This window comes from Ambystoma mexicanum, chromosome 3q (assembly GCF_040938575.1).
Source record: "Ambystoma mexicanum isolate Mex_15411 chromosome 3q, UKY_AmexF1_1, whole genome shotgun sequence".
NCBI lineage: Eukaryota > Metazoa > Chordata > Amphibia > Caudata > Ambystomatidae > Ambystoma > Ambystoma mexicanum.
The window spans coordinates 718,005,720-718,032,953 of record NC_090926.1 but is presented as its reverse complement, the minus strand read 5'-3'; the positions used below and the strand labels follow the sequence as shown (position 1 = coordinate 718,032,953).

Below are 27,234 nucleotides of genomic sequence, written 5' to 3'. Positions count from 1 at the left end.
AGTTGTCTCGATATAGCTGGAGTCTGTATTTGTAGGCCATCGGCATCTTTGGAATCATGTGGTCTGTTTTCACAGATTAGCACAACATGACCATGCTGATTGTAGGTCTTGAAGACATTTGAGCTGCGATACAGGCACAGCTTGCATGTTTTTCCTTAGTTGGGAAGATTACTGACATTTGATGGAAGTAGTTTGTACTGCTGTGCAGCTTGAAGGGCCTCCCAGTAATTGGGCTGGCAAGTTAGTGGCTACGGCTTTACACCGGCTTTAATCATCCCTGGTAGGATTTAAGCAGATGACCATGGGATCTCTTGTGTATACGCTTATGGCAATACTGTATAAAGGTCCACAGGCCTCTGTACTTTTGTTCCTTTTAATTCAACATGAATGTAAGGTCTTAAGAGTTCCCCATCTGCCATATAACCTTCTGTTCTAACCGTATGTTGATAATGTCTTGTTAATCGTGATCCTGAGGTAGCTAGTACTGCTGCATCTGAAATTCTGAGATCACTTGGGGGATGAGCTAGAAGGTGGTGTTGATGAGGACAGTGAGTGAGAAGTCCCTGAAATGTGGTTTCTGTTACTCGTGTCACTACTAGGTATAAGATCAGGAGGGAATTTACTTCAAAATACTTTGTAGATGCAATTAATTGGGAGACCCCCCCCCCACCCCCCGCGCTCCCCACACCCCATAGATAACGATAAGCAAAATGTCCTTTCTTGGTCTAGCCAAGTATTATCATACATTTGTGAAACACTTTGCCACTAGGTCAAGCACACTCAGGTCACTATTCAAAAAGACGGTCAGTTTCCAGTGGTCGGATGAACCATGCTTATGGTAGATGACAGTGAATTGAACTTGGGAGCAGCGCTGTTGCAAATTGATCCCGCAGGGAAACGTAATTGGCATTTTCCTCCAGGACCCTCAAAGCATCTGAGACCTAATATTCTGTTGTCGAGAGAGAGGCTTTTGAAGTGCCTGGGCGATTCACCTTTTTCTATACTTTTCCATCAATGGGTTGGTGGAGTGCATTGCCCGATACCGCTTGAAGGGTACAAGACTTGCAAAGTTGTGACTTGTCCTTAACATATCTGCTATAGGAGAGGAATGCTGCAACTGACTATTAATGATGGTTACCCAGGGCAGACTCTGAACTGGACTAGTAGCAGAATGACTGTGGTATTGTAGGTAGAATAGACTTGCTGGCCATATCGGAGACAGCTTGGCATGAAGCTGAAGATGACCACATTCTTCAGTGCATAAACGAGTGGCCAGCCTGTGGGTGGCCAGGGAAAGCAACCCTTGACAGGGAATGGTGGCCCTGGTACAAAGTAAAAGACAAAGTTTGCATTATAGATGACAAGTTAAGGAGGGGTAGTATAATCTTTTCCCCGCTAGAGCTACGAAAATCCATTGTATGCCTTATACATGAGGGGCATTTAGGATGCAATCTCACCAAGAGAAGACTTTGAGAAACATCTTGGTGGCCATGCATGGATGGCACGGCTGGTCACATGCTACGAATGTGCGATTAGTGACAAGGGAAAAGAAAACAGAATTAATTGGCTCTCCAGGATGGCCACCAGAACAATGGACAAAGTTGCTGTGGATGTGATGGGACCCATACAGGAGTTAGGGTGGGGCACCAGATTGTGGATTATCACTCAAATGGATTATGTGGAGGGCAGCTGCTGAGACTACCACCTCAGAAATGATCAAGTTCTTGGAGGGTCTATTCTACAGGGAAGGGATTCCCCAGGAAATAGTTATAGACAATGGGGAGCAGTCCACCTCAGAAGCGATGCATGACTTCCAGTGGGAAGGGCAGATTGCTTACTCAAGAGTGGTAATAAATTCACTCTGAGGGTCGGGGCACCTTGCAGAAACGTTTTAAGGCAGATGGTCTGTGCATTCTGAATGACACAACAACAAAATGTCTGGTCGCACACAGTTCTATAATTGCTTTTTAACAAGGTTTTTTAGAGAATTCCTCGATTGTATCAGTGCGAATGTTATGAGGATGCCTAGCCTTTCTATCCTCCTGTATTTAGTATAATCTTGCAGCCAAAACTGCAAGAAAACTTTGTACATGGATGTGAAATCCCCAAAGCAGTTAATTTACATTAATTGGACTCCTTCAATTAAAACAAAGAATTACTCATGATGAATTTTCAATTTAATTTAGAAAAAAGAAAACCAAACATATCCCTATTTCTTAATATTCCTGTAGAAATATTTAAAGGAATATTCCACAGTTAATATCCTTCCATGTGTTTGGAATATCACATTATATTCAAACAGCACCTTTCATTATAACAATTAGCGTGTTGATGGATTAATTTCCATCCTCAATAGAAAAACGTTATGTATATAGCCATCAAAAAACAACGCAAGTGCCTGATTGAATGAAACAAATACTCTTCTTATTCAATCAGTGTATAACAAAAGTGGTTACAGTGTCCTGTATTCGTTCTACGCCATTCGGACCTTGCGCTTCATCAGGAATGCAGACCACCATTTTGATGGTAACACATCTAGAATAAAATAATTGACCATTAGTTACTAATATTCAAAATAATAAATAATGCAATCCTTTTCATTCTAACCTAAAGTCCAGATCTGTTTTGCACAACCGAAATCCCATCTGTTTGGAAGTACATGTGGAGTTGGCATGGTAAGCCTTTCTTCTCCAATACATACACTAGCTAAGCTAGATGTGCTTTATCTAGCATATCGCTGTAAAAAAAGTGTACCAATCAAAAACCTTAAATGTCTTGCATTTGTAGATTCTCTTACATAATGTCAATCCCTCTGCCCTACTTTCATCAGGATCACGGCTCGTTTCTCTACTCAGCCCCTTACGAAATTAAAAAAGCTTCAATTGACATGTTTCTTGTCAACCGTGACAAAACTATAGTGTAATTCAGTCAAAGACATCTTTAACTTACATGACTGTCTCCTTTGAGGGTTCATCCGGGCTTGTGAATATTCTCATAAACCTACCTCTCAGCTTGTTTGTGTTTATATACATACTCCAACTGCTGCGTAAATTCAATGAACCACTAGACAGCTAATCTTGTGTATGTGTACTTGTGTATGTGTAACTATTCTAGTTGGCATCATGTTGGAACCCGCCATCCTTTCTTTCTTCATATGTAATGATTCAGGAGTGAGCCTCGGACACGGAGGCATTATTATGATTGCTATAGACTTTTTAATAAAAGTAAAAGAAGGGTTGGAGAAATTCCTATCTAGCCCTATCACTGAGTGGGTTCCATGCCTCAACGGAACTAAAGGATGTCAGTGTCAGAATTTCCAGAGTTCTTCGTTCTGGGTCCAACATCCTATCCTGACCCTAACAAGCTAAACTTAAATAAATGTGTAAAGGGATAAAGTCTTTCAGCTCACCATCTGCAGCTTTTCCAATGTTCCAACACAAAGTTCCCAAAAAGTAGTACATACAAACAAATGATCGAAGTTCCACAATCCTCAGGAGTGGGGCTTCCCTTCCTCTGAGTTTCTCAGCTTCTTCCCAGCTTAAAGGCACATTTTATTTCCCAGCAGATGTCATTAACCCATCCAGGGTATATTGCTCCCTTCCCCAGGATTCCACACATTCACAGAGGTATTGTCTACTCTGTGCTTTCCACACTTTTCACCTTTCCAGCCCAACAGGTATGATTCCCTTCCCTTGGGTTTCCACTTCCCATATGTCTGCCTGGTATACCCTCCTGCCAGGACGTTTCAATGTTCTCTGTATTTCACTGCAGGTCCCAGACTCGCAATCGCACTTCCTGGTTTACTCGCCTGCCAGGTCTTTACAACATTCAGTTCCAAGGAGCATGAGACTTCCCTTGAACCTTCACCTTCACTATGCCTGGGATACTCTCCTGCCAGGACTTTGTTCTCTGTAATTGGGTGCAGGTTCCAGACTAGCAATCACACTGCCTAGTTTGCTCTCCTGCCAGGACTTGTACAATCATCATCATCACCATTAAGCTCACAAGAGGGTGTGCCTATTCCCCAAGTACCTCTTTCTTATAGTCCTTCACTGTTATTTACTTCTGTGTACGTTAACTTCGCCAAGCACTGGGATTATTTGGAACACTTTGTATGCAAACCGTGGAATTTTGTTCCCCACTTTTGGTGAGTAATATGTTCCCAATGCACAATGCAGTGTCCCAACCCTCCACTGTGGGCTCACCGGCGTTGTGATGGCTTCCTCGCTTTCTCTCCGGTCCTCCTCCATGTTTGGCTTCTCGTCGCGGTGCCAGCGGTTCTGCCTTGAAGCTGAAGGGTGTTTGCCTGATGCTCTGGCTTCCGTTTCTGGTGCAAAGCTTCTCCACTGCCTCGCGTCTCAGTTCGGCATCTCCGGTGCCCTCGGGGATGCTTCTCTCGGCCGGCCTCTGCCTTCCCTTCTCTCTGTGCCTTGGCTCTGCCTCGCTCTCCACTTTCTGGGTTCCCAGCCTAAGCTAAGGTGATTTCTCTGCTGTCGTCTGGTGTCCCTGTGCTCGACTGCCCGGGCGACAGCTTGGCTTCTCTCCGCTTCCTGACCTGCTTCGAGTGTACTGAATCTCCTTCCATCTTGACGCTTCCTGCTTTTAAACATTGTTCCACCTCCTGGACTCCTGAAACAACTAGAGCGTGTCTCCAGTTCTGTGCTCTGTATTGCTCCCATATGCTTCCGTGTTTGTGTTTTTACAGAAGATGTTAGAAAGAGTTATACTATTGGTTTGAGGTGGTTGAACTGGGCGTACAATACACTAAGCCATAAAGGTATGGGAGTTTGTGGGGTGTCATGTTCTGAATGTAAAGGGGATGCCATGACCTTACCAGTATGTCTCCTTCCCTCCCCACAGGGATCTCCCCACCCCCGATATGATCCTCCCCCCCGGACAGCCACCCTCTGTGTCGGGATCAGGTAGCGGCTGCCCTTACCTGGCCTAATGGGAAGAGTTTCCCCTGAGACAGAGTGATGACATTGCTGAATTCATCACATATCTTAAAGCATGTCGCAACATCAGTTGTTATCCTCTCAATTATCAAAATCTTCTCGGTGCTTGAAAGAAATCTGTAGATTGAATGTAGTCCCATTCCTGATGAGACTCCCTCGCTGCATATAATGTCCAACCTTTCTTCTTATGCTTTCTCTCCATCTTTCATGCTATTCCAAGTAAGTCCAAAATGTACATCTCAACTAATTGAAGAGTTACAATAAGTAAATACAACTCCTCCTATGTCTGCAATGTGCAACCAATGTTTTCATCTACGTATTTGACAATAAACATGGTTATATCAAAATTCTCACATCCAACGGTTTTGATGTAGAAATACTTTCAGTTGTACCAACATATAACCACAAGGGAATAAAATGTGAAAGTGACATTAAGTATTCTCAAATACAATCATTTTCAGAATTACATTTTCAAATGCATTTCTTTGTTTACACTTCCACCGTAAACTTACTAATCCCATAGGTTTGCATCAAATATAACAATTCAGGTCCTATTCACTATTCATGCCTTTTTGGTTGCATAGCTAACAATGTATAAATCCAAAATACGCCTCTCTGTGCCAGTAGTTATGAAAGGTCCCCTTCTCTATTGGGTGTTTTAACCATTTCTAAGATTACCAACTTCAGCTGTACTAATGTGTGTTTTTTTTCTGAACAAAATGCATTGCTACTGTTGAGGTAGGGTTCTGTAGTCTTGTGTTCGGTCCACCTCCATTTTGCTTTGCCAGTTGTCCTACCGACATAGTAACTCCCACACAGACATTTAATGCTGTAGATGACATTCAGGGCATTGCATGTCGCAAAACATTTAAGCAATATCAGTTTTCCCGAATATGGATATCTGATCGATGGGCCTTTAATGATGTTATTGTATAGTTGACACCCTAAACAGGGATATGTTCCTTTCTTCCGAATGTCAGTTTGTGGTTTTATAGGTTCAGCTCTAATAAGCCTCTTTTGAGTGAAGAACAATTTCTATAGGCACATTTTTAGGAGGATTAGGAAAAGGTTCTGCCGTCATGTTGAAAAATGTGCCAAGTCGTTAAGATAGTTGACTTAATCACACAACTTTGTTGTGAATATGTTGTCACATTAACTATATTAGGACCCTCTTTCAGTGGTTTGTGTCAATAATGTGCTTCTATCAATAGCCGCTACTTTCTCTTCCACTTCTCTCAGCAGATCATGATCATATCCTCTCGCCAAAAAGCATTGGTTTAATCTCTGCATGACCCACCCCTCAGTTACGCCGTTTCCTCCATTTGTTTCCCTTAAGGGACGGGTGCCGGCCACTGCTCTTTCTCCAGCTGGGTGGGGAGGTTGCAAATTGATAGACAGGACTTCATTAGAGTGATAGGCAATGCCCATGGACCTGTACAAGCAGAATTTGTGACCGTGACTGCAAGGTCACAACGCGAGTGGGGAATGTGGGAGAGTTTTTATTGGTGAGGAACCCGAAAGTAAGTCCTATGTGTCCAGGTGAAAGGTTCTTGGGACCCAAAACAAGTGCTGTGAGAGGTAATGTGGTAGTGTTGGAAGGAAGAGAAGTATGGTCCATGGTTCGATTAGTTAAGTTTTCAAGGATCAGTTCCGTGTGCCCTAAAGAGGTCCAGCAAGTGTGTAAGCATATACCTGCCCAGTGTAAGGAAGGCTTGGTATCAAAGTAAGATAGACACAAGTGATCACATTTCAAGGGTGTTTATTAATTAAACTGTAAAAAAAAGCATGGGATAAACGACTAATTAAATCTAAATTTCAGATGGGAGCAAGCTAAAACCATCAAATGATAATACAGTCCTAGTGGAGTCTATAGTCCAGGGCCTATACTAAAAAAAACTATTGCCAATCCTTACTGCTATTCTACAAAAGAGTGTGGGATAATGTTCACAAGAAAAGAAAGAAGTGTTCACAAAATGATAAGTCAGGATGTTATCGCCAGGTCTCCCTTCCCCACATTTTTAGCATGGGACAAGGTGGCTAACTTGCCTGTTTCCGGACACGCAGCAACCAAACGTCACATGGTTCAACTTCGGGTTCAAATTACATTTGTAAACACGGCCCGCCGAGAGTACGAGTGATTAGCAAACTTGATGAATGGTAAGCCCTTGTAGGTATTTTTTGACTTTCGCACAGAGAAAGACCTCGATTGTTAGGTTTCATATAGATTTGAGCTTGTCTGCCCAGAAATTGTATTCTATGCTTAACCAGAGCTCTGGGTGAATTGCAGAGATCTGTTTACGGATGGCGACCGAGTCGGACCAGCGCCAACGCACCGCACATTAGAACGCAGAGTTGACGGCACGTGGCGAGCACCATTTCCCCATTAATTTCTGATGTGGAAAGGATACAGAATCGCAGACGGGTAAACTGTATTTCCCTTCATGATGAGACATGCATAGTTTTTTTCCTTTCTCGCTCCGTCCTCTTCATGTTTTCTCTCACAATTGTGCGTAGTCTTGATCACAAGTGTAACATGCCTGTTGGTTGTGTCTTTCTAGACAAACTGTTCCCAGTTGGAACAGAGAACGAGCTGCAACGTGGCTGAAGTTCCGTTTTACACTTGAACTCCAGTTTAAAGACAGTATAGCTATTAGCTTCTGGTGAGTGGAACTTTCGATGTGATTTCTCTGTCCTTTTTGGACTTGAGCACAACGTCGGTATGATTGCTTTTCATACTTGTTCATTTGTGATTTTTCTGCTGTTAACAAACTGGGGGCATGATTCGTTCCAGCTACAGACGCCCGACTGGTGACTTTTTGTGAGCAAACAATACAAGGTCCACATCAGAACACTGTAATTCCACTCTACGGGATTCCACACAGTTTTTCTCACTGGTGAGTTATGTTGGTGAGTTATGTCTTGATGCAGTATCCCTGACGCAAGTCTTGCAACAAGGGGCTAGAGATCTGTGCAGGTCAATACACCACTAGTGAGAGGCGTTGTATGACCAGTTCTCTATGACACTTTATATCAGATACTGTACAGCATGTATGTATGGCCTAGCACCTCTGCCAGACACATGGTTGATCTAATTTTGAATCCCACTATAGATGGGTTTGACAAGCGACCCTTTATATGTTAACAGATTCAGCTCCTAGGTAACCTTTGTGGTTGTAGAGTACTAATCACTCTAAAGAGTATGTTGACAGTCTATTATCAACATGAATTTGATGGCTAATTTAGTAGCTTTGCAGGACATGAGGTTTAATTTTCCACCCATGTACTCTTTTTCTGTAACAGGTGAGAACACGCCGTTTCTACATCTGACTCTACAACGAGGGTCATCGCAGTAGGAAGCAGTGGACGAACAGCCAATTGACTCATTCAGAAGAGTCTCTAATCAATGACCCCTGTGGTTTTTTTGTGTGCTACTTGAAGCATTACTAATTATTTACAGGCAAATCGGCACCCCCGAAGAATTTCCCTTTATTTTATGGTATGAGAAGTGTGTAAGGAATAAAACATGTTGGGTTGAATGGGAATGGTGTGGTATGATAATGGATATTTGAGATTTTTTATTACACTTTCGGTTAACAATTGGAATAGTTGGTTGACCGATTAGCTTGATTTATTGTCGGTTTTAAGCACGAAAACCTTCTTGTTTCGGGTTTCTTTTCCCTGTTGTATTCTTTTTTGCCTGTGAATATGTATTAAACAGAAGTTGCATTATATATAAGTTATTTTCTGTTTCTGATCATTGTTATGCATGTGATGTTTATGAATAAAATTGTATATTTTTCTATAATCTGTGTGGACTAACAATTGGTTGAATCTTCCTTTGTTAGCAACTTGGTCTACACACAGCACACAGCTGGATTGTGGGTCATTTCTGTTTTCCTCTGCGAATTGGACAGTAGGCGTGCCCCCCCCCCCCCAGTAGCTCAATAACTGCACAACAGTATTTGTTGTTTAGTTTCTATAGGTTGTACCTATTTGTTTGGGGGTGCGCTATTGGTGTAGCAGTATATTATTATCCCCTAACCTCCCTTTGTGTTATAGGGACTCTTGAGCACAGCACACTCCTGGGCTTCTCCGGCATGAGGTTACAGTTCCTTTTCTCAATATCGGGACCTTTTGTGTCCAAGTCTCTTTCATGCAAAGTCTCTTGCTTCAGAGGGCCCGATTTATCCTAAACAACAAAACAAAAGTTACTTCTATTTATCTTCACGTCAGGCGATTACTCTTCACCCTTGGACCCCCCTCAGCCGGGCTCTGATCCTTCTCTCAATGTTAGCCCCCCTCAGTCGGGCTCAGACCAACTACTCTCAATGTTAGCCCACCTCAGTCGGGCTCAGACCAACCACTCACAGTGGACATCTCTCAGTCGGGTTCACATTTTCCGAATTACACAGGTTTAGTTTTCTCGCAATGCAGGATTCACTTCCCTTTCTTTCCCTGGGCATTCCTCTGTCGGGTTCACATTTCTGTTTTACAAAGGTCATTCTAGACCCCTTAGGTTCATCTCTTACCCAAGTCCTGGTCTCAGCCCCCAGTCAGGCTTTCCTTTAAGACCCCAGTCAGACTTCACAGTTTTATCAACGCAATGTTCTCGGATGGGTTACTGTTTAACCTAATTTACAGGCATCCCTCAGTCCGGTTCACATTTGCCTCTACAACGTGCCAAAGACTTGACTGTACAAGGGTTTGGCTTGATCCTGGCATGACCACCTCACACCGGCCTTCTCTAGGGCTGCTTGGTACTTGTAGTTTCTACAACAACTAAAGACTTTCGACTGTGCACAGGATTCAACATAACCCGCTGCAGAACCACTTCGATTTCTCTGTTCAACACATTCTCCTTGTTCAGGAGTGGGGCATCAGTCCTTTGAGCGCCCACGTGGCACTGAACCACTCTGATACCTATTTTGCTTCCAAATAACCTTTGTGATTTAGTCTTCTTTCTTCATACAATGTTGCTCTTCACAACCTTGAGACCAATGCAGTCCAATCTATTATCAGCTCTTTCCAACTCACTGTCGGGGCTGAACTCTGTTGGCGTCTCCTGCCTCTGGAGTCAAGGACGGTACCACGATGACCTGAAAAGACAGCCTCCCTGAAGATTGTTAGAGACATGAAAGCACTTGGGGGAGAACAGCAACTTGAAATGCAGCAGGTATTCAACACTGGAAACTAGAGTGCGTGCCTCGCCCTCCCTCTGTTTCTCTACATATTGGTTCCGAAGTCCCGGGCTTTAGAGGCAGCGGCACAGGGGTCACCATGCCCTACCCAGGAGAGCCACATCATTGGTTTTCCCCCCTACACCCGCCAGGAAAAAATGTGTGCTTTTGGAGGGACTTTGGTTCCTGGTTACCAAAAACAAACTACAGCTACCAGAATTCCTTGAGACCAATTGAGACTAATCTGTAACACCTGAAAAGACAGCCTCCCTGAAGATTGCTAGAGACATAAAAGCGCTTGGAGGAGAACAGCAACTTGAAATGTTGCAGGTATTCAACACTGGGAACTAGAGTACGCGCCTCACCCTCCCTCTGTTTCTCTACATATCGGTACCACGAAGGCAACCGATTCTCCCCGCCCTGGCTATCAGTGCAGGAGGGTCCGATGTACCGCTGACATCCTTCGCACCATTCACCATCTGCAATTCCCATTCTTACGTTTCCCTTCTCGGATGCTCCGCGGGTCTGGGTTTAAAAGGGCAAGGGTTACTCCCTCCTCGTCGTCCTTTGAACTGCCATTGTGGAATAGCTGCTTCCTTGCTCCCAGTGTGCTTTTGTGCTCTGCCTTTTATCCCTATGGGGGAACGGAAGAGAAGTCAGGTGTGTCTAATTATCGGCAATTGCCTGAAACTGCCTAACCTTTGTGTTTGGACATGTCAGGTATACAGCTCTGGTGTTAGTCCATTGTCTTTCATGGTAATTGGTCTGTGAGAAAGTTTGTGTCAAGAAAGGGGGGATTGAGTTTCTAGATGTCCTATGGGGTAGAATGGGGAAAAGGTGTCCTAAGGAACGGGGTACCGCATCTCACCCTGCAGTGTCCCACTTCCACTCCCTGAAGACCCCTCACCCAGGTGATCCTCCCGCACTGGCACACCCAGTAACTGCATCCAATAGCAATGGCCATGTCCTGGCCACCTGGAGGACTTATCCAGGGGGACTAGCGAGTGAGCCACCTTCAGGTTTCTCACGCCAGCAGCTACTCATAGTGCCAGGTCTATTAAACCACCCACAAGGTGGAGCGAATTTGTATGTAAATGGGATAGGCTGCTATATCATCCCCAAATGCAAACCATTGTATTTAAGTAGTTGTCTGTATGGATCTGGGCTTTGGTGGCGGGGCGGGAGATGTGTTGTGGTTGGTGGTGGGAAGGGAGAATGGCATGGGAGGCGCACATTGGGGAGAATGTGGGTGGGTTGGTGTGGCTGATGCAGGTGAATCCGAATTAAGATTGGCTACACGCAGCTTCAGGCCCTGCCCTAATGCCATCCCACCAGGCTACACCATCTTCAGGAGTCATAGGCTGAACTCCAGAGGAGGTGGAGTCTCATTCATAGCTAAAGCCACCTACACATTAGACAACTCTTCAATTAATGAAACCTGCAACATCCTCTCTTTAAAGCTGACTATCTCCCCTACCAACACTATCACACTCCATGTCGTCTATCGCCCACCCAACGCCATCCTGACATTCAAGGAAGACCTACTTCGTACCCTAGAACACAATACAAAGCCCTCCTCACAAGGGACTCCCCTGGGGATCTAAACCTTGACCTTATCGACCACAGCAATCTACAAGCGACCTCACTAGCAAACTCACTAACCGGCTCCAGTCAGCGCATTGGTAACCCTACGCACATCAAAAGGCACTCCTTGAACTGGCTAGCAGACCTCAACTGCCATATCTCGGTCAAGTCCAATACTCCCTGTCTGTGATCGGATCATCACCTTCACGATTTCTCTTGACCGACACACCAAACCTTCTTCCAATCGATTACCGCCGTCTCTGGCTCGCAGCTCCTGGAAGCTAACTAAATGCGATTTATTACCTCTTCTTGATGCTAAGCTCTTGGACACCTCTGATCCAGAGATCCTAGCTGATCTCTACACCATTACACTAACAAATGCTGTTGAAACTATTCCCCCTCTAGCTTCCAAGAAAGCCAAACCTGCTGCTCACACAAATTCCTGGTACACCCATGATCTCTCTGATCTTAGAGCCAAAATAAAGACTAGTGGAAACCAGTTGGAAAAATAACTCCACTGCTGCCATTAAATAGAAGTTCACCAACCTGGCAAAACAATATAAACAAGCTATTATCCTGGCCAAAGCTACCACTTTCAACACAATAGCCAATGCCAACTCAGACATCGGAGAACTATTCTCCCTCCTCAGGGAACTGTAAGCCCCAGTCCGCAAGCCTCAAACCTGATCGAAGACCCAGTCTGTTGTGTCATTATACAGAATGCTGTGCTGGTAACAATTGACATGTTGCAGATAAAAAAATATTTGCCAAAAAAAAGCTAGCCTTGAACACTCCTGTCAGGATACCAAAGCCGCCCACATGCTGACATCCAACATCCCAGGAGCCCCACTGTTCACCTTCTGCAAAATCACCTCGGGATACCCTACATATCCTTAAAAGCCTAAAACCACCAAGGTGCATAGGGAATGTCTGCTCGGCATGCCTTATTGAAGATTGGGCTGAAACTCTGGCTCCATTTATCACAGCCTTCATTAACGTCTTCTCAATGGGCTCTGTACCATCCAGCCACAAAGAAGCCTGGCTCTTCTACCCCTCCTAAACAAAAAAACAAAAAACCTTCACCCAACCCAACTACAGGCCCATCACCATAGTCCCCTTCCTATTAAAAATACTTGACAAAGCAGCATATGTTCAAATCCAACGCCATCTAAAATCCAACCACATCCTGGGAGTCAGTGAATAAGATCAGGGATGAGGGAAAACCTGCCCTACTGCTCCTACTGGACTTGCCAGCAGCCCTCGACCTCGTTGACCACAGTACAATATGCCACCACCTCTTCCGCAGCTTCCTTTTCCCCGGAAGCGGCATCATGGATCGCCACCATACCAGAAGGTAGATCAATGAAAGTATTCGCTGAAAACGCCAGTGCTGCGTCCTTCCCTATCAGCGAGATGCACAACCCTTGTGATACTCCACAGCTGAGTGTATACAACATATTCACAAAGCACCTCTTTGGCCTCTTGGATTTACGGGGCATAGTATACACTAACTAAGCCAACAACACCCAAATTCTCCTCCCTCTCTTTGACACATACACCAGCGATGCTGCTATGCTTAGCTCTACCTATGCCACGATCCAAGCTTGGTTGGCGACCCACGGCCTCTGACTCAATGATGAGAAGACCAAACTTCTCCTTGTGGGTCCCCCCTCTGTGCTAAAAAAACTGGACCCAGAATACTCTGCCTTCAACATTGATGGCACTCTGATTTCGGTCTCATCAGTGGTGAAAACTCTAATATACCTCGACACTACACTCTCCCTAACCCTTCAAGTAAACGCAATATCCTCTTCAGTGGACTACTCCACCCGGCTCCTCAACGCTGCCAGACCTTACCTTTTTGTAGACAGCTGTCTTAACGATTGCTAGTGCAGTGGTCGGGGCAAGGCTGGACTACTGTCCTGCACTCTTCACTGGCACATCTGCCTACAACATACAAAAACTCCATACCATCCAAAACAATGCTCTACGAGCCGCTCTGAACATCCCGAGATCAGAACACATCTGCTGCCCGCAGAGCGTTACACTGGCTCCCCATCCGAAAGAGCATCTCATTCAAGACACTCGCCATCACACACAGGTGCATCTTCAATTTCACCCTATCCTATCTGGCCCAAAAAAATGCGAAGAACCAGACTAGAACTACCAGAACCCCCTACACCCATAGACATGTGAAACTGAAGTTCAAACGTGCCAACGCTGGAGGGTCAAGTTTTCCAGTCATTGCTGTGAAACAATGGAATTCCCTCCCCCCTGCATTAAGGGCTGAAGAATCCTATTGGGACTTCCGCAGTGCCCTCAAAACTTGGCTGTTCGCCTAAAACCCAATCATGATGTAAGCTCCCATTTATAATTGATCTGCTCCACATCTTGTATGTAGTTATATGCATCGGACTATGTATCCACACCGCCTCTGGGTCCCATGTAACTGCTTGTCCACAAGCACCTTGATGCCTGAGGGTTTGTGTATGCTATGCAAATGTATGTGCCCAGCTTTTACCACCCGATAAAAATCGCTGAGCGTTGCAGCTCAAAATGGCCGTCGGTATGTTTCCCCACGGTTGCTAAGCAACTCAATGCACATCATTGATCCCAGGCAGTCACCTGATTGGCTGCAGCTTCTTTGATCATGGAGGCCGCACTACCGGAAGGCGTGAGCGTCCTCCACCTAGCTACCAAGCCCACCACTACCACAGATACTTTTACCAAACTTGACACTACCTCTAATAATCGCCAACTCAAAAGACTTCACCAAAAAACCTATCAAACGATTAACAAAGACGAAAACCACTACCCATTCACCCAACCCATGGAACACACCACACCAAGACACCACCCGCACGGTCAAAGGCGCACTTATTAATACGCACATGCCCTAGAAATCCACAACCTTATTGTGTATCAACAACTTGACATCCTGGTACTCACCGAAACCTGGCTACACCCTGCTGCAGGCCCACTGCCTGCCCTTGCTATCCCCCCAGGATACAGCATCCATAGGACAGACAGGACCAACACCCAAGGAGGCAGAGTCACCCTAATAGCCAGAACAACTCCGCTGCAAATCAGAGCTTGCCCATTGGAACAAATACAGGGTTACAAACTCCTACTAGTAATGAACCCACCCATTCCAAAGGTAGAACACTAGACTGGATCCTCACCCTCAACTCCCAAATCACTATTGACTCCATCCTCCCCGTAGACTGGTCAGACCACTTTCATCAGTTTTACACTGGAATATAACAACTCTGACCACACCATCCCCAAATCTCCTGACTCTTTTGAAACCAGAAATCTCAAAAAGCTCTCTGCAGATAAACCTCTCCCCCCATCCTGAGTACAGCCTTAGCCAACATAATTTCAAATACAAACAACCCTGCCTACCTAGCAGATTGTTACCAACAAAGCCTTAACCATACTGTTGACTCACTCGCCCTTATCACTACCAAATCCCGGAAACCAGACAAACGCTCTTGCTTCTGGTTCAATGAAGAACTAGTCTCCCTTAGACGTATAAAAAGATTGCTCGAGCACATACACAGGAAAACCAACACCCCTGAATCAGCAAAGGCCTTTAAAGCGACCAATAAAAACTACAAATCAGCCATAATTGCCCCTAAAGTTAATGCCTTCAACCTTCGCATCACCAATGCCAACTCCGACAGCAAAGAACTGTTCTCCATCCTCGAAGAGCTAGAGAACCCCTGTCAAGTCATAGCACCTAACAATGCCAGCAAAGCTTGGTGCACTACAATACAAGACGCCCTTGCCTCTAAAATCCTACTGTTAGAAAAGAAAATTGAGAGTAAAAAACACTCCTAGCAGAAAAAAATACTTCCTACCATAACAGTGAACCCATCCAACACCTCTCCGTGCACTCCTTTTCATTTCACCCTAGTCTCAAATAAGTGTCAGACCTAATAGCCAAACTCAAAGCCTCTAACTGCAAAGAAGACAAATTCCCATCCCACCTAGTCAAACTCTGCGCCCCCACCCGATCACCCATCATTACCGAATTTGTCAACGCCTCCTTCAACTCCAACATGGTCCCTACCAGCATCAAAAAAGCTTGGGTTACCCCCAAAACCGACCCTTGATCCTTCAATCCCCACCATCTACTGACCAATTACCACAGTCCCATTTCTCCTAAAATTAATTGACAAAATAGCATACTCTCAAATACAAAACCACCTAGAACACCACCAACTATTGGGGGACCGACAGTCAGGATTCCGCCCTAACCACAGTACGGAAACAGCCCTCCTCGACCTGAAAATCCAAATGGATGCCACCAGACAAGCAGCCAAACTCTGCCTACTTGTTACGCTCACCTGACTCCCACGGAGGCTGGCCTGGTTCGCGCTGCTGTGACCTCTTCTAAGGTGATGCGCAGGGTTCGGAAGACGGACTGGACCGGGCCCCCAAATCTGGCTTTTCTGGCTCGCAGAAGTATCCTTCTGTAGGCGAAAATAGGGGATTAACTGTCTGCGGGGTAATGCAATCGGCCTCCCACTTTCCCCTCTCACCCTCCTTGAAACCCTTCTCTGATTTCTCGTAGCGTCTCACCTTAGGGTCTGGAAGGACGAGCTCTCCATCCTGCTTCTGATGCAGGGGCGCGTTGGTATCCAGTTACTTCACTGGATTTTCGGATTGGTGAGAACCAAACTTGCTTGGCTTCCAGGTAAGTTTTTTGATAAGAGGTTCCCCTTGTGTCCATGCAGTAATGTACTAATGCTAGTGTCTTTTTCCCCATAGGGGCCGGGGTACAGAATGCCGGGGAACAGGCACCGACCCGAGATGAGAGGTGAAATCCTTGTAGAAATCAGGTAAGTCTTTAATGAGCGTTTTTTGGTAATGTCTTTTCATTCGCTCATTAACGCTGATGTCTCTTTTTCCCCTTAGGGGCCGGGGTCCGGAAATGCCAGGATGCGGCGCGGACCCGAAATGAAGAGGGAATGAATCAACAGATAAGTCTTAACATGGAGATTTAGCTTTCCTTATTCCCTTCTCTCTCTCACCTTTTGTTTTGGTCTTTTTCTCTCTAGGCGCTGGGGCGTGACTGCGAATCCGGATGATCGCTGCTGAACATGGAGGCGCCCTGTAAAGGTGAGTGGAATGCGGCGCTGCAGCGATCGACGCGATGAGATTTTAAACTAAAGTCTTCCTTTTCAGGATTGTCGACGAGATGTCTCCGGGATGCAGATTTAGCAGGTAAGGACTTTTCCTTCTTCTGTTCTCTTCTTCTCTTCCTTTGCAGGTGATCCAGGATGCTGGCAGGCGTGGCAGAAGTCAGGATGCAGGAGCAGACACGGCGAGCGTCCAGCTGCTAGATGCAGAACAACGCGAAGCACGTGTGGCTGTTCGGGTGGGGTTTAAATAGCCTTGGAAGAAGTTCCAGGTATGTATCCTTCCCCGACCACGCCGGATGGTAAATTAGTCCCACAGGTAAAGTAGTTCCTTTCAGGCCTCAAGGAGGCCGGGATCCTGCAGCATGGTCTGCATCAGGTAAGTGCACCCAAGCATTCCCATAATGAGCCTGGCGCCATAGGCGCCAGGACACTGTCCAAAGGGCCCCTATATGGGGTTGCTGGGTCCTTCCTTGGGGTCTGGATGTCGGGGACGCCGGGCTTGAACTGGCTCCCCGGGACCGGGCATCATGACACTACTAATGCTACTAGATCTCTGGGCGGCCTTCGACTTGGTTGGCCATGACAAACTCTGTGCTACATTAGCCAATAACTTCAACCTGTCCAACGATGCCACTGACTAGATCAAATCTTTCCTAGCACATAGGACCTCAAGAGTGTCCATCGGCAAAGAATCAGCAGACCCCATACCAGTTCCGGTAGGCGTCCCGCAAGGATCATGCCTATCCCCCACTCTCTATAACGCCCACACCAAGCTTCTTTTTGCAGCCCTGAATGCTATGTGTGCAACACAAACAAGTCCCAGTTTCACTGCGCCAAGTATAGCAAAATAAAAATCGGGAGTCCAAGTGATTTGTATGAAAGAACAGCCGTTAAAGTCCAAGGTTTAGTACAAGCAACAGCCTAACGCGTGTTTCGAGCCTTCCACAGCTCTTCATCTGAGGCTTAATAGGGATAGAGCCTGAAATTTAAGCTGAAGGTACAATGCCCAAAAAGTACTCTGAAGACTTCGCAATTGCGGTTAAAGCTGGTCGGCTGTTTAGACAGACTGAAGAAATCAAGTCAATACACCAATTTTGCAGATGACACCCAGATCCTCATCCCACTAACAGTCAACCACGAGCAAGACTCACTGCTCATTAACAAAATCTACTCGCTAATCCAAAACTGGGTGGCCAATAACAGCTTATGTCTCAATGATGACGAAACAGCTATTTATACTAGGATCATCCTCCAAAATTGACTCTTTACAGCCTGTTTATACATCTTTCATCATTGATGGCACCACGATCCCAGTGCTCAAACAAGTCAAGACACTTGGTGTCTACCTAGACGCCACACTAACAATGTCTAATCAGGTCCACACACTAGCCTCGTCCACCTCCCACACATCCAAACTCGTCTCCCTTAGCCGCAAATTCCTCACAGCTGACAATTGTGCCATTAGCAAGAGCACTTATACTTTCCAAGCTCGACTACTGTAATATCCTCTTCCTTGGCACCTCTAATACTAATATAGCCAAACTCCAACTTATGCAGAATAAAGCCCTCCAAGCTGCATTAGGCATAAAAAATCTGAACACATCCCCAACATTAGGAGAGACAACCATTGACTCCCTATCAAAGCTAGGATACTTTTCAAAACCTTAAGTATCACTCATAAATGCATCACCAACAAAGCTCCCAAATACCTGATTAATACAGTCATGAAGAAAAATCACACCAGACTCCTCAGATCCAATAACGCAGACCTCGAAATCTCACGATACAAAAGAGAAAAAGCGGGGGGTAGTAGCTTAAAAGTCCTCTCTCCCAGACATTGGAATACCCTACATACTAATACCCTACATACTAATATCAAGAACAAAACGTCCTTCCCCCAATTAAAAAAAATCACTGAAAACTTGGCTATTCAACCAATACTAATGTGATCTAAGACCCCCCTACCCACTCTGACCAGACCCCCCCTTCAATTGTACATAAATGTATGTTTTCTCACTTCTGTTTTTTACTGTTTCTTTATTAAGATTAAGATTGTATTTACCCATTGTCTGTAACTACACCGGGATACCTCCGGGTCTGGGCGTATAACAAATGTAATAAATAAATAAAATAAATGTTAAAAATAAATAACTTGTATGTGGAGCTTGCCTTGCTTAGTTTTTGCGCTTACCTGAAGACATGTAATTTGCAAGTAACATTTGACCTGGTGTATTTTCCACCAAATTTAAAAAAAGGTGGTTTTCTCCCTTTGTTTAAAATGCCAATATTGATATCTCAGATCCTGTCCATATCAGGCCTGATTGACATTCATTAGACTTCAGGAATTGCTGGCTGCAAAACAAATTCAGCAACATGTTGAAACTTGCCATCTTGATTTTCCACACCATGAGCGCCGCGGTGAGGACCCCCTAACATTTCTTTCCTTGTTTCCATTTGCTGTGCCTCCCTCGTTGTTTGTGCCTTCTTTTGTTGTTCCCGTTAGTGTTTCTGTGTGTTTCCTTCCCGGTGGCAGGCCCCCAATACCCATGTGCTGCTGGTCACTACTTTTTCTGGCAGCCAGGGCCTCGAGGCAAAGGGCGGCCCCTGAAGCAGCTCTTGATTGTGTCTGCTGGTGACCACAGGGGAAGCAAGAAACCTGCTGCTGTGACAAATCGAGAAAGTTGAATCTGGGTGTTTTGCATTGCTGCTGTGCTTGAAAACTAAGCCTCTGTCCCCTTGTGAGTCACTTTTCCTCCTTCTGTATCTTCCCTAATCTAAGTCCCACATGAACTTAATTGCCTGGTTTATTGTTTCGCTGAATTGTCATTCTGTCTGCTTGATCCCCTCCCCCTTGTGTCCCAACCCTAGTTCCCCCCACTCTTCTCACCACCCTTCCCCCACCCTCTTTTGCGTCCCCTATTGTGCTCTGTCTCACATATCTTCTCCAACTGCTTTTCTATTGACTATCCTGTCCTTCTCACCAAGTCTGGTAGGAAGCTGTTCAAAAGGGATATCCTGGTCTCCAACCCAGGCCTCCCCATCGCTGATACCAACACCAGCGCTTCCCGCAGACAGACCTTCACCGACATCCTTTGTCATTGCCTCTCTAGGCCTATGAACCCTTCACATGATCCCTGTGCTCTCTCCTTTTTCCTCTTCACCCATTAATAGTGACACCCGGTGGGAGGCCCTCCTGGCCCTCTTCCGCTCCTCCAAGACGATCATAAATGTTTATCTAAATGGCACGTCTTGGTCCAAGGCCCTCAGGCCATGTTCCTCCTTTTCGATAGATGTTTCCCGCGTCTTATCAATGTCCTTTCTTCTCCTGCTGTCTCTTTCCCCTCTCTGGCTCCTCTGTCTTTTCCATCCTCCTCCACCTCTTCGGCACCCTCTACTGCTTCTCTGGCTGCCTTGTCACCTCCCTCTTCCGCCACCCATCTGGCACCCTCTTCCTTGGTTACCTTGCCCTCCTCCTTCCTCCTCTGCCCATCCTCAGGCTCTTTCTATACCTCTTCAGGGCGTACTTCAGACCTGTACCCCACCACTGAAGTCCTTCAAAGATGGCAACCTGCTCCACACTCACTGCCACTCAACGCTCGCTCAGCTGGCAAACACTCCTCTGACATCTGCCGTCTCTTTGAAGAACTCGACCTGGATCTTCTCGTTCTGATCGATAGGTGGTTCATGGCCAGATCTGTCATGAGTTGTGACACTCTCTTCCTTGATGGCTACAAGATCCTTTCCACGGCCAGATCCAACCGTCCCGGTGGGGGTGTAGCCTTGATCTTCCCGGAGTGGATCCCTGCACTATCATTCCTATGTAGGTCTTCTCTTCCTTTGAATGCCTGGTCTGCAGGCTCTCTCTCACCTGGCCTCTCTCCCTGTCGCCATCTATCGGCCGCCTGACCAGGTAACCTCCTTCCTCAGTGAGTGGGCGACCCGCCTCCTCTCTCCTTGCCTCTACCTCTCAACCTCTCCTACTCTGAGACCTCAACATCCACTTGGATGTTTCATGTCTTTCGTGACCTCTGTGACTTTCTCTCTCTATTCACCCCTCTAGCTCGACTCACTCTGCAGGGCATATCTTGGATGTTCTGATCTCCTCAGACTCACCCTCTCGCCACTCCTCTCTCCTGGAGTGATCACTTTCTCCTTTCCTCTCATCTCTCTATACACCTCAGGCCAATCCTACTCCAGCTCTGCCACCCACCTTCTTGGCCATCCGGCCCATGAAGCAGGTGTCAGTTGAGGCTTTCGCCACCACTTTCCCTCCTCCCTCTGCACCTTTGGCTGAGTCACATCCTGACACAGCCCTCTCTAACATTCACTGCTCTATCTCTGGCACTCTTGATGTACTTGCCACTGTAATGAGGATCCGCCTGAAACCCAAATCCAAGTGCAACTATTGGTAGGACACAGACCTAGTCACCCTTCAACGCAAGTGTAGGGTGGCTAGGAGGAAGTGGAGGGCAACAGGTACACCCTCTGACAAACTGGCCTACTGCCTTCTCCAAAGGTAATACATACTCTCTGCCCTTGCCAAGAAGAGAGCACACATCAAGCCCGTGTCTCTGCTGGCCAATCCTGCTGCAGTCTCTACTTCTCCTGTCCCCTCCAAGGCCCTCTGCATGGCCCTGACTTCTCATTTCATCACTAACACTCGGGACATGCTGCCCATCCTCTCCTCCTCTCCATCCTAGTCCTCCTCTCCTGGGCGTTCTTTGGCCGCCTCTCCTCATCCCTTCCTTTGTTCACCCTGACTATGTTTCTGGACAAGTTCAATCTATGAAAGTCTTGTCAAAACAGGTTCTTCCCTGTTCTTCCAAAACCATCAAGGACCACATTGACACCCTCGCTCCAGCCTTGGCCAATTTCTGCAATCACTCTTTCACCACTGGAACCTTCCCCTCCCCTCTGAAGCACTCCCTTGTGCACCCCATTCTTAAGAAGCCTTCTGCTGATCCCTCCTGTCCAGCCAACTACCGCCCGATCTCCATTACTCCTTTCCTGGGCAAACACCTGTAAAAGGTGGCTATCTCCCAGCTTAACCTTCATACTGAATATGTTGGTTGTCTTCAGGACCATCAGTCTGGCTTCAGAGCTGCCAGAAGCACGGAAACTGTTCTCCTGAACATCCGTGAAGACCTGCTTTCAAACCTTGATTCTAACCTTCCTTCTGTCCTCATTCTCCTCGATCTGTCCTCTGCTTTCTTTACGGTCTACAATGCCATCCTGCTCAACCGATTTAGTGATAACTTGGGTATCACTGGTAAGGCCCTGGTATGGCTGACCTCCTTTCTCAATCGACCCTCCCAGGTCCAACTTGGGTCCTTCCTCTCCCCTATCTCTCTCACTCTACCTGTGGTGTTCCCAAGGGGTCTAATCTATCTCCCTGGCTGTTCAACCAATACCTGGCACCTCTTGCCCACTGCATATCCTCCCCCCTGTTCCAACTTCCAGTGCTAAGCGAATGACACTCTGCTCTCCTTCAGGCTCCCCTCAGCCGCCTCTACTCCTCACTGTCTCCAGAGCTGTGGTTCTCTCTAGGCTTGACTTCTGCAACAGCCTCTTCCTAAATCTTCCTGCCTCTACTCTGTCCTCTTCAACGCATCCAGAACAGAACTGCGAGACTTGTTCTTGGCCTTAAGCCCAGGGATCGTATCTCTCCAGCTCTGAAATCCCTTCACTTGCTACCAGTGGCGGCAGGGATCAGGTTCAAGACCCTTTGCATTGTCCACAAGGCTTTTTGGGGCTTGGGACCACACTACCTCCAACTCCCTCTTCCTAAATATCTGCCTTCACGAGCTCTCCGCTCTTCCACCTCCAACTCTGAGGGTCAGTCGTTTCTCCAAGCAAAGAGTTGGGGGCAGATCTCCTTCGGCTGGGGACCTAACACCAAATTAATTCTACTATATGATTTTAATCTCTGGTTAGTTAGTGATTTGGATCCTACTGCAGGGTCAATGGAGACTGCATTAGACTCATTTGGTTTTCTACAATTTGTCCGAGCCCATACACACAAAGGGACACACCCTGGATTGGGTCGCCTCCCATAATTTGAATTTATCAGACATTGAAATTATGCCTTGCCCCTGGTTGGACAACTTTTGCATCTACTTCCAGACCTGCATTAATTACTTCACTAAGAAATCAGACGACACCAAGGTATCAAGACTAGTGAGAAGTTATGAGAAATTAACATTAGAGAACCGTAAACCATGGGCCTGGACCCTCACTGCCGAGATTCTTATCTCAGGAAGGCTAAATGACATCACCAACACTCTCATAAAATCCTTGAGGGACGTTGGCACCCTTAAAGGAAAAACTGTCGGGAGAAACGTAGAAGTAACACCTGGTTTAACGTTAACCTCACTGAGCTTAAAGCCAAAAAAATTCAATACTTATATGGTTGGAGAAAGAGCCGAGATCTGCCCAGCCTGATGCATGCAAAAAAGCAGCGATGACCTATAAAATGGTGCTCCTCTCAGCCAAGAAGGAATCTCTTAATGACAGAATTGAGAACGCAACCTCGGATAGCAAGGAGCTATTCAGAATTCTAAAGGAACAGGAACAGCCAAAGGGTCTTTAGTATAGTAAAGGGACCCTATACTAAATAAAACGAGACATGGTGCACCAATATTCAGACAGCTATAATCAGTGAATTGGAAAAGATCAAAGAGAACAAAAAAAAAAAACCTTTCCTTTAAAAAAGATCCTGGTGCAAATCTCCAAGACATCCCAGCAAAGGTCGAAAGGGCATCAGACCTTTTACTTCTCACCTGTTTCTGAAGCAGAACTAAGATCATGTCGCAGCTTAAAACCACCAGTTGTAAGGGGGATCCCTGTTCCGCCGTCATCATCCAGGAGTGCTCTCCCATACTTATCCCATCTCTCACTAAATTTTTCAATGCCTCCTTTGCTCAAAATTGCGTCCCAAAAGATCTCAAGAACGCCTGGATCACTCCCCTGCTAAGTTAAATCAACCTATGGTCTCTGACCCCAACAAATTACAGACCCATCAATACCCCATTTCTTCTGAAAATACTGGATAGGGTTGCTTATAATCAGATATCGCATCACCTCAATAGCTCACAGATCCTGCACAAATATCAATCCGGATTGTGGCAGAATCATGGGACAGAGACTGCTCTTCTTGAACTGAAATCCCAGCTGCTTCAATACTTGGATAAAGGTCAAATGTCCTTGCTTATGATTTTAGACCTCTCAGCTGCCTTTGACCTGGTGGATCATTCCATCTTGACCACCAGGTGAAGAGACATTGACCACTTTTCGGACCAGGCCACGCAATGGATCACTTTGTTCTTTAGATGAAGGTTGGGGGGAGTTGCTAGTGGGGTAGCAGAGGCAAAACTAGTCGATTTGTTGTATTGTCAATCTGAAAAAGTGAATACCCTTCATTTGAATGATAGACGTATCTTGATGGCCGAAGGCCAACCGTCTTATGCACAGAATTATAGAAATACAGACTGCTATGCTTGACCAACAAGCGGCCATTTTTAACGTGGCAAGAATCGCCATTTTGCTTGTTAACCATTGCTCATTGCTTTCTGTCTAAACTGCTTTGCAGCTTGCAATTCTTGCGAATTCTGCTTACTCTGCTTGACTGTTAACATTGTTGTCTGGATATGAAAGGGCAAGGCCGCGGGACTGAGGAGTTTGTTGAAACTCCTCATGAGTAGCCCAGAAAGGAATGCCCACGCTCCCTCGCTGTAGCCTTGAGGGAGAGCTTCAGGGCATTTAATCATTTCACAGCTGCCAGCCAGTCTCGTACTGTGGTAGAATATGTTAGAATAAAGCAGCTAAAGGCTTGAATTATGCTCTTCTTACGGCCCCCCTTCACAAAACCCTTTAGAGCGTGCGGCTCCCAGGACACGAATAGCACCTCATAGATAGCAAAGCTTGGAATGTGGCTCTTCCCCCGTGTGCAGCTTGCTTCCAAGAACAGAAGCAGCGTGTTCTGTTCAACAACTAGAAGATGCCTCCGCACTTTCTAAATTGCACATTGTTACTAGAATAGACATCGAAAGTGTCATAATTGTCATACTCGTCGGAAATGTCCATCATCCCGAGTTCAAAGAAACTTAATAAAAGGGGGGGTGTTAAACATGTCATAGCTGATTGTATGATATGCATTTTGTATATATGTAACTGATGTATGTAATTCGCTCTCTTGCGTCCCTCGAGGTCTAGAAAATGCACGTCGCAGGGCATGAGACCACAGTTGGCCAAATGGGACTATTTTGCTTGCAATAAACCCTAGCATTGGGAATTTGAACCTCGTGTCTGGCGCATCCTTTCGTGTATGGTTATTGCCTTGTTTCCATATCGCGAGGGACCCCTAGCAGCCCCTTTCAGTATGGGATTCCTCAGGGAGCATGTGTAGCATCATGTCTTTATAACCTCTTCATGGTGCCATTCTTCCATATGCTAGAACAAGAGGGGTCTCATTCGCCAACTACGCAGATGACACACAGGGTCACACAGCAGCGATGAGAAAAATATCAACAAAGCATATCACTCTATCCACACTTGGATGGTCTTGAATGGCCTGACATTGAACAGGCAGGAAATGGAGCTCATGATCGTTGGCATTGACACTAAGCTTCCGAAATTAGGCCCGATGTTTAACAGTTTTTACCTCGATGTTACAGATGTTGATGTTAAGAAAAAAGTAAAAACACTAGGTATCATTTTGGACAAGAACCTGAAAATGAAAGCTCAAATTAGCAACCTGGTCTCTACCTCATCATATTATATCAAGTTCCTTAGACACCTCCGTCCACTGATATCGGGAAAAAATAGCCTCTTAGACGACAATACACAAGCAGATTTCAACCGCCTCCAGGTCATTCAGAATGGTACAGTGAGGGTTGTGAAGGGTCTGAGACGGAAGGATAATGTGTTGGAGGCAAGACCAAGCCTGCATTGGCATCCCATCAAAGCCAGAATACACGTTAGGATGTTAGTCATTAAACATAAATGTCTCACAGGTCATATGCCAGTCTAGCTATCCGAAGCCATTGCGAAAAAGCATAGCCCCAGATCCCTAAGATCCAACAATACCAATCTTTTAAAAACAGCACGCTGTAAAACAAAGTTCACAATGGAGCTTTTAACATAGCAGTTCCACTAGAGTCCGAAACTCTGTCCAGCACTGCTCATGACCCCCACCCCCTCACTGTTTTGTGCTTCGTCTTGTCTTGTTTTACGTTTGCGCCCTTAAGCCCTCTGGTACCTGGAGTGCGGTAAAAATGCAAAGTAAAGTAAAGGGGCCTCCCTCTGGAACAGACTCCCTGCTGATCACCTGCCTTATCCATCCATGCACTGGTCATCTGGTCACCCTCTGAATTCGGGCCCAGGTCCCTGCCTGTCCAGCTGCAATCCTGCACTGCCCCCTGGCTCCCCTGCATGTGTGCCCTGTATCTGTAACCCTAGAGTCCCCACCCTTGCACTTATTGCCACCCGCTGGCTGAACTCTTCTTTTCTCCCTTGTCCTGCACTTCTCCCCTCCCCCCTTCCCTGCTATTGCACGTTCTGATTGGCACAAGGCCTAGTAAGATCATTGTTTTGTCCTCCTTTTTGTTTCCCCCTCCTTGTCATGTCGCGCCTAGAAACACTTGTGTGCAAGCGTGTTTTAAATGCCATATCATATCTTCTTGACCCATACCAGGCGGGTTTTCGTCTGGGTATTTGTACTGAAACTGTGATAACATCAGTCATTGAAGATAGTTGATGGATGGTAAGACAAAAATAAAACGGAGCATTGGTCTTTTTGGACCTTCTTTGATTTTTCCCACTGTCGACCATTCCATACTTTGGGGTCGTCTTGTATGTTTTGGAATTTGTCTTTGGGCTTTTTCTCACGGTTTTCTTGTTATACACCAATCTTTAGTATGCAAATGTCTTTTAGAAAATCTGTTCCTTATGGTAATTTTATTTGATACTTTTCTCAGGTTATATTTATGAGCTCTTGTAGCTCCTCTCAACTGTTCAAAGACCTTGTCTTCCTATCAATATGACACTTATTTGAATTTATATAGCGCCTTACGCCAAGGCGCTAGTTTACGGTACCATAAAACGAGCAAGTGGATACGATAAAATAATATAACTTGCAATAGAAATCTCAATACAATTAAGGCTGAAGTAAGAACATTTTTAGAGCACCACGGAAGGTAGAGTGAGAGTGAATAGACTGCAGGGAAAGAGGGAGAGCATTCCAGCAAAGAGAAGCCAGAAAAGAACAAGAATGGAAACCAGAGGAAGCACATGGGGGACGAAGGACAGTTTAAAGAAAGTGGGTTTGGGAACAAAGAGGATGACAAGGGACATAAAAGAAAACAAGAGAGG

The 27,234-nt window shown here is 45.8% G+C and overlaps 1 long non-coding RNA gene across 2 annotated transcripts in view; it reads left to right on the top strand.

The window, feature by feature from the left end:
• LOC138582906 (uncharacterized) overlaps positions 1-8,669 on the top strand; it is a 191,518-nt gene extending 182,849 nt beyond the window's left edge. For both annotated transcript variants that reach the window (XR_011305104.1, XR_011305103.1), the window contains 4 exons: positions 7,243-7,377; positions 7,514-7,615; positions 7,747-7,849; positions 8,256-8,669. This is a non-coding gene — a long non-coding RNA (uncharacterized lncRNA). The remainder of the gene's footprint in view (positions 1-7,242; positions 7,378-7,513; positions 7,616-7,746; positions 7,850-8,255) is intronic.
• The last annotated feature ends 18,565 nt before the right edge of the window (positions 8,670-27,234 follow it).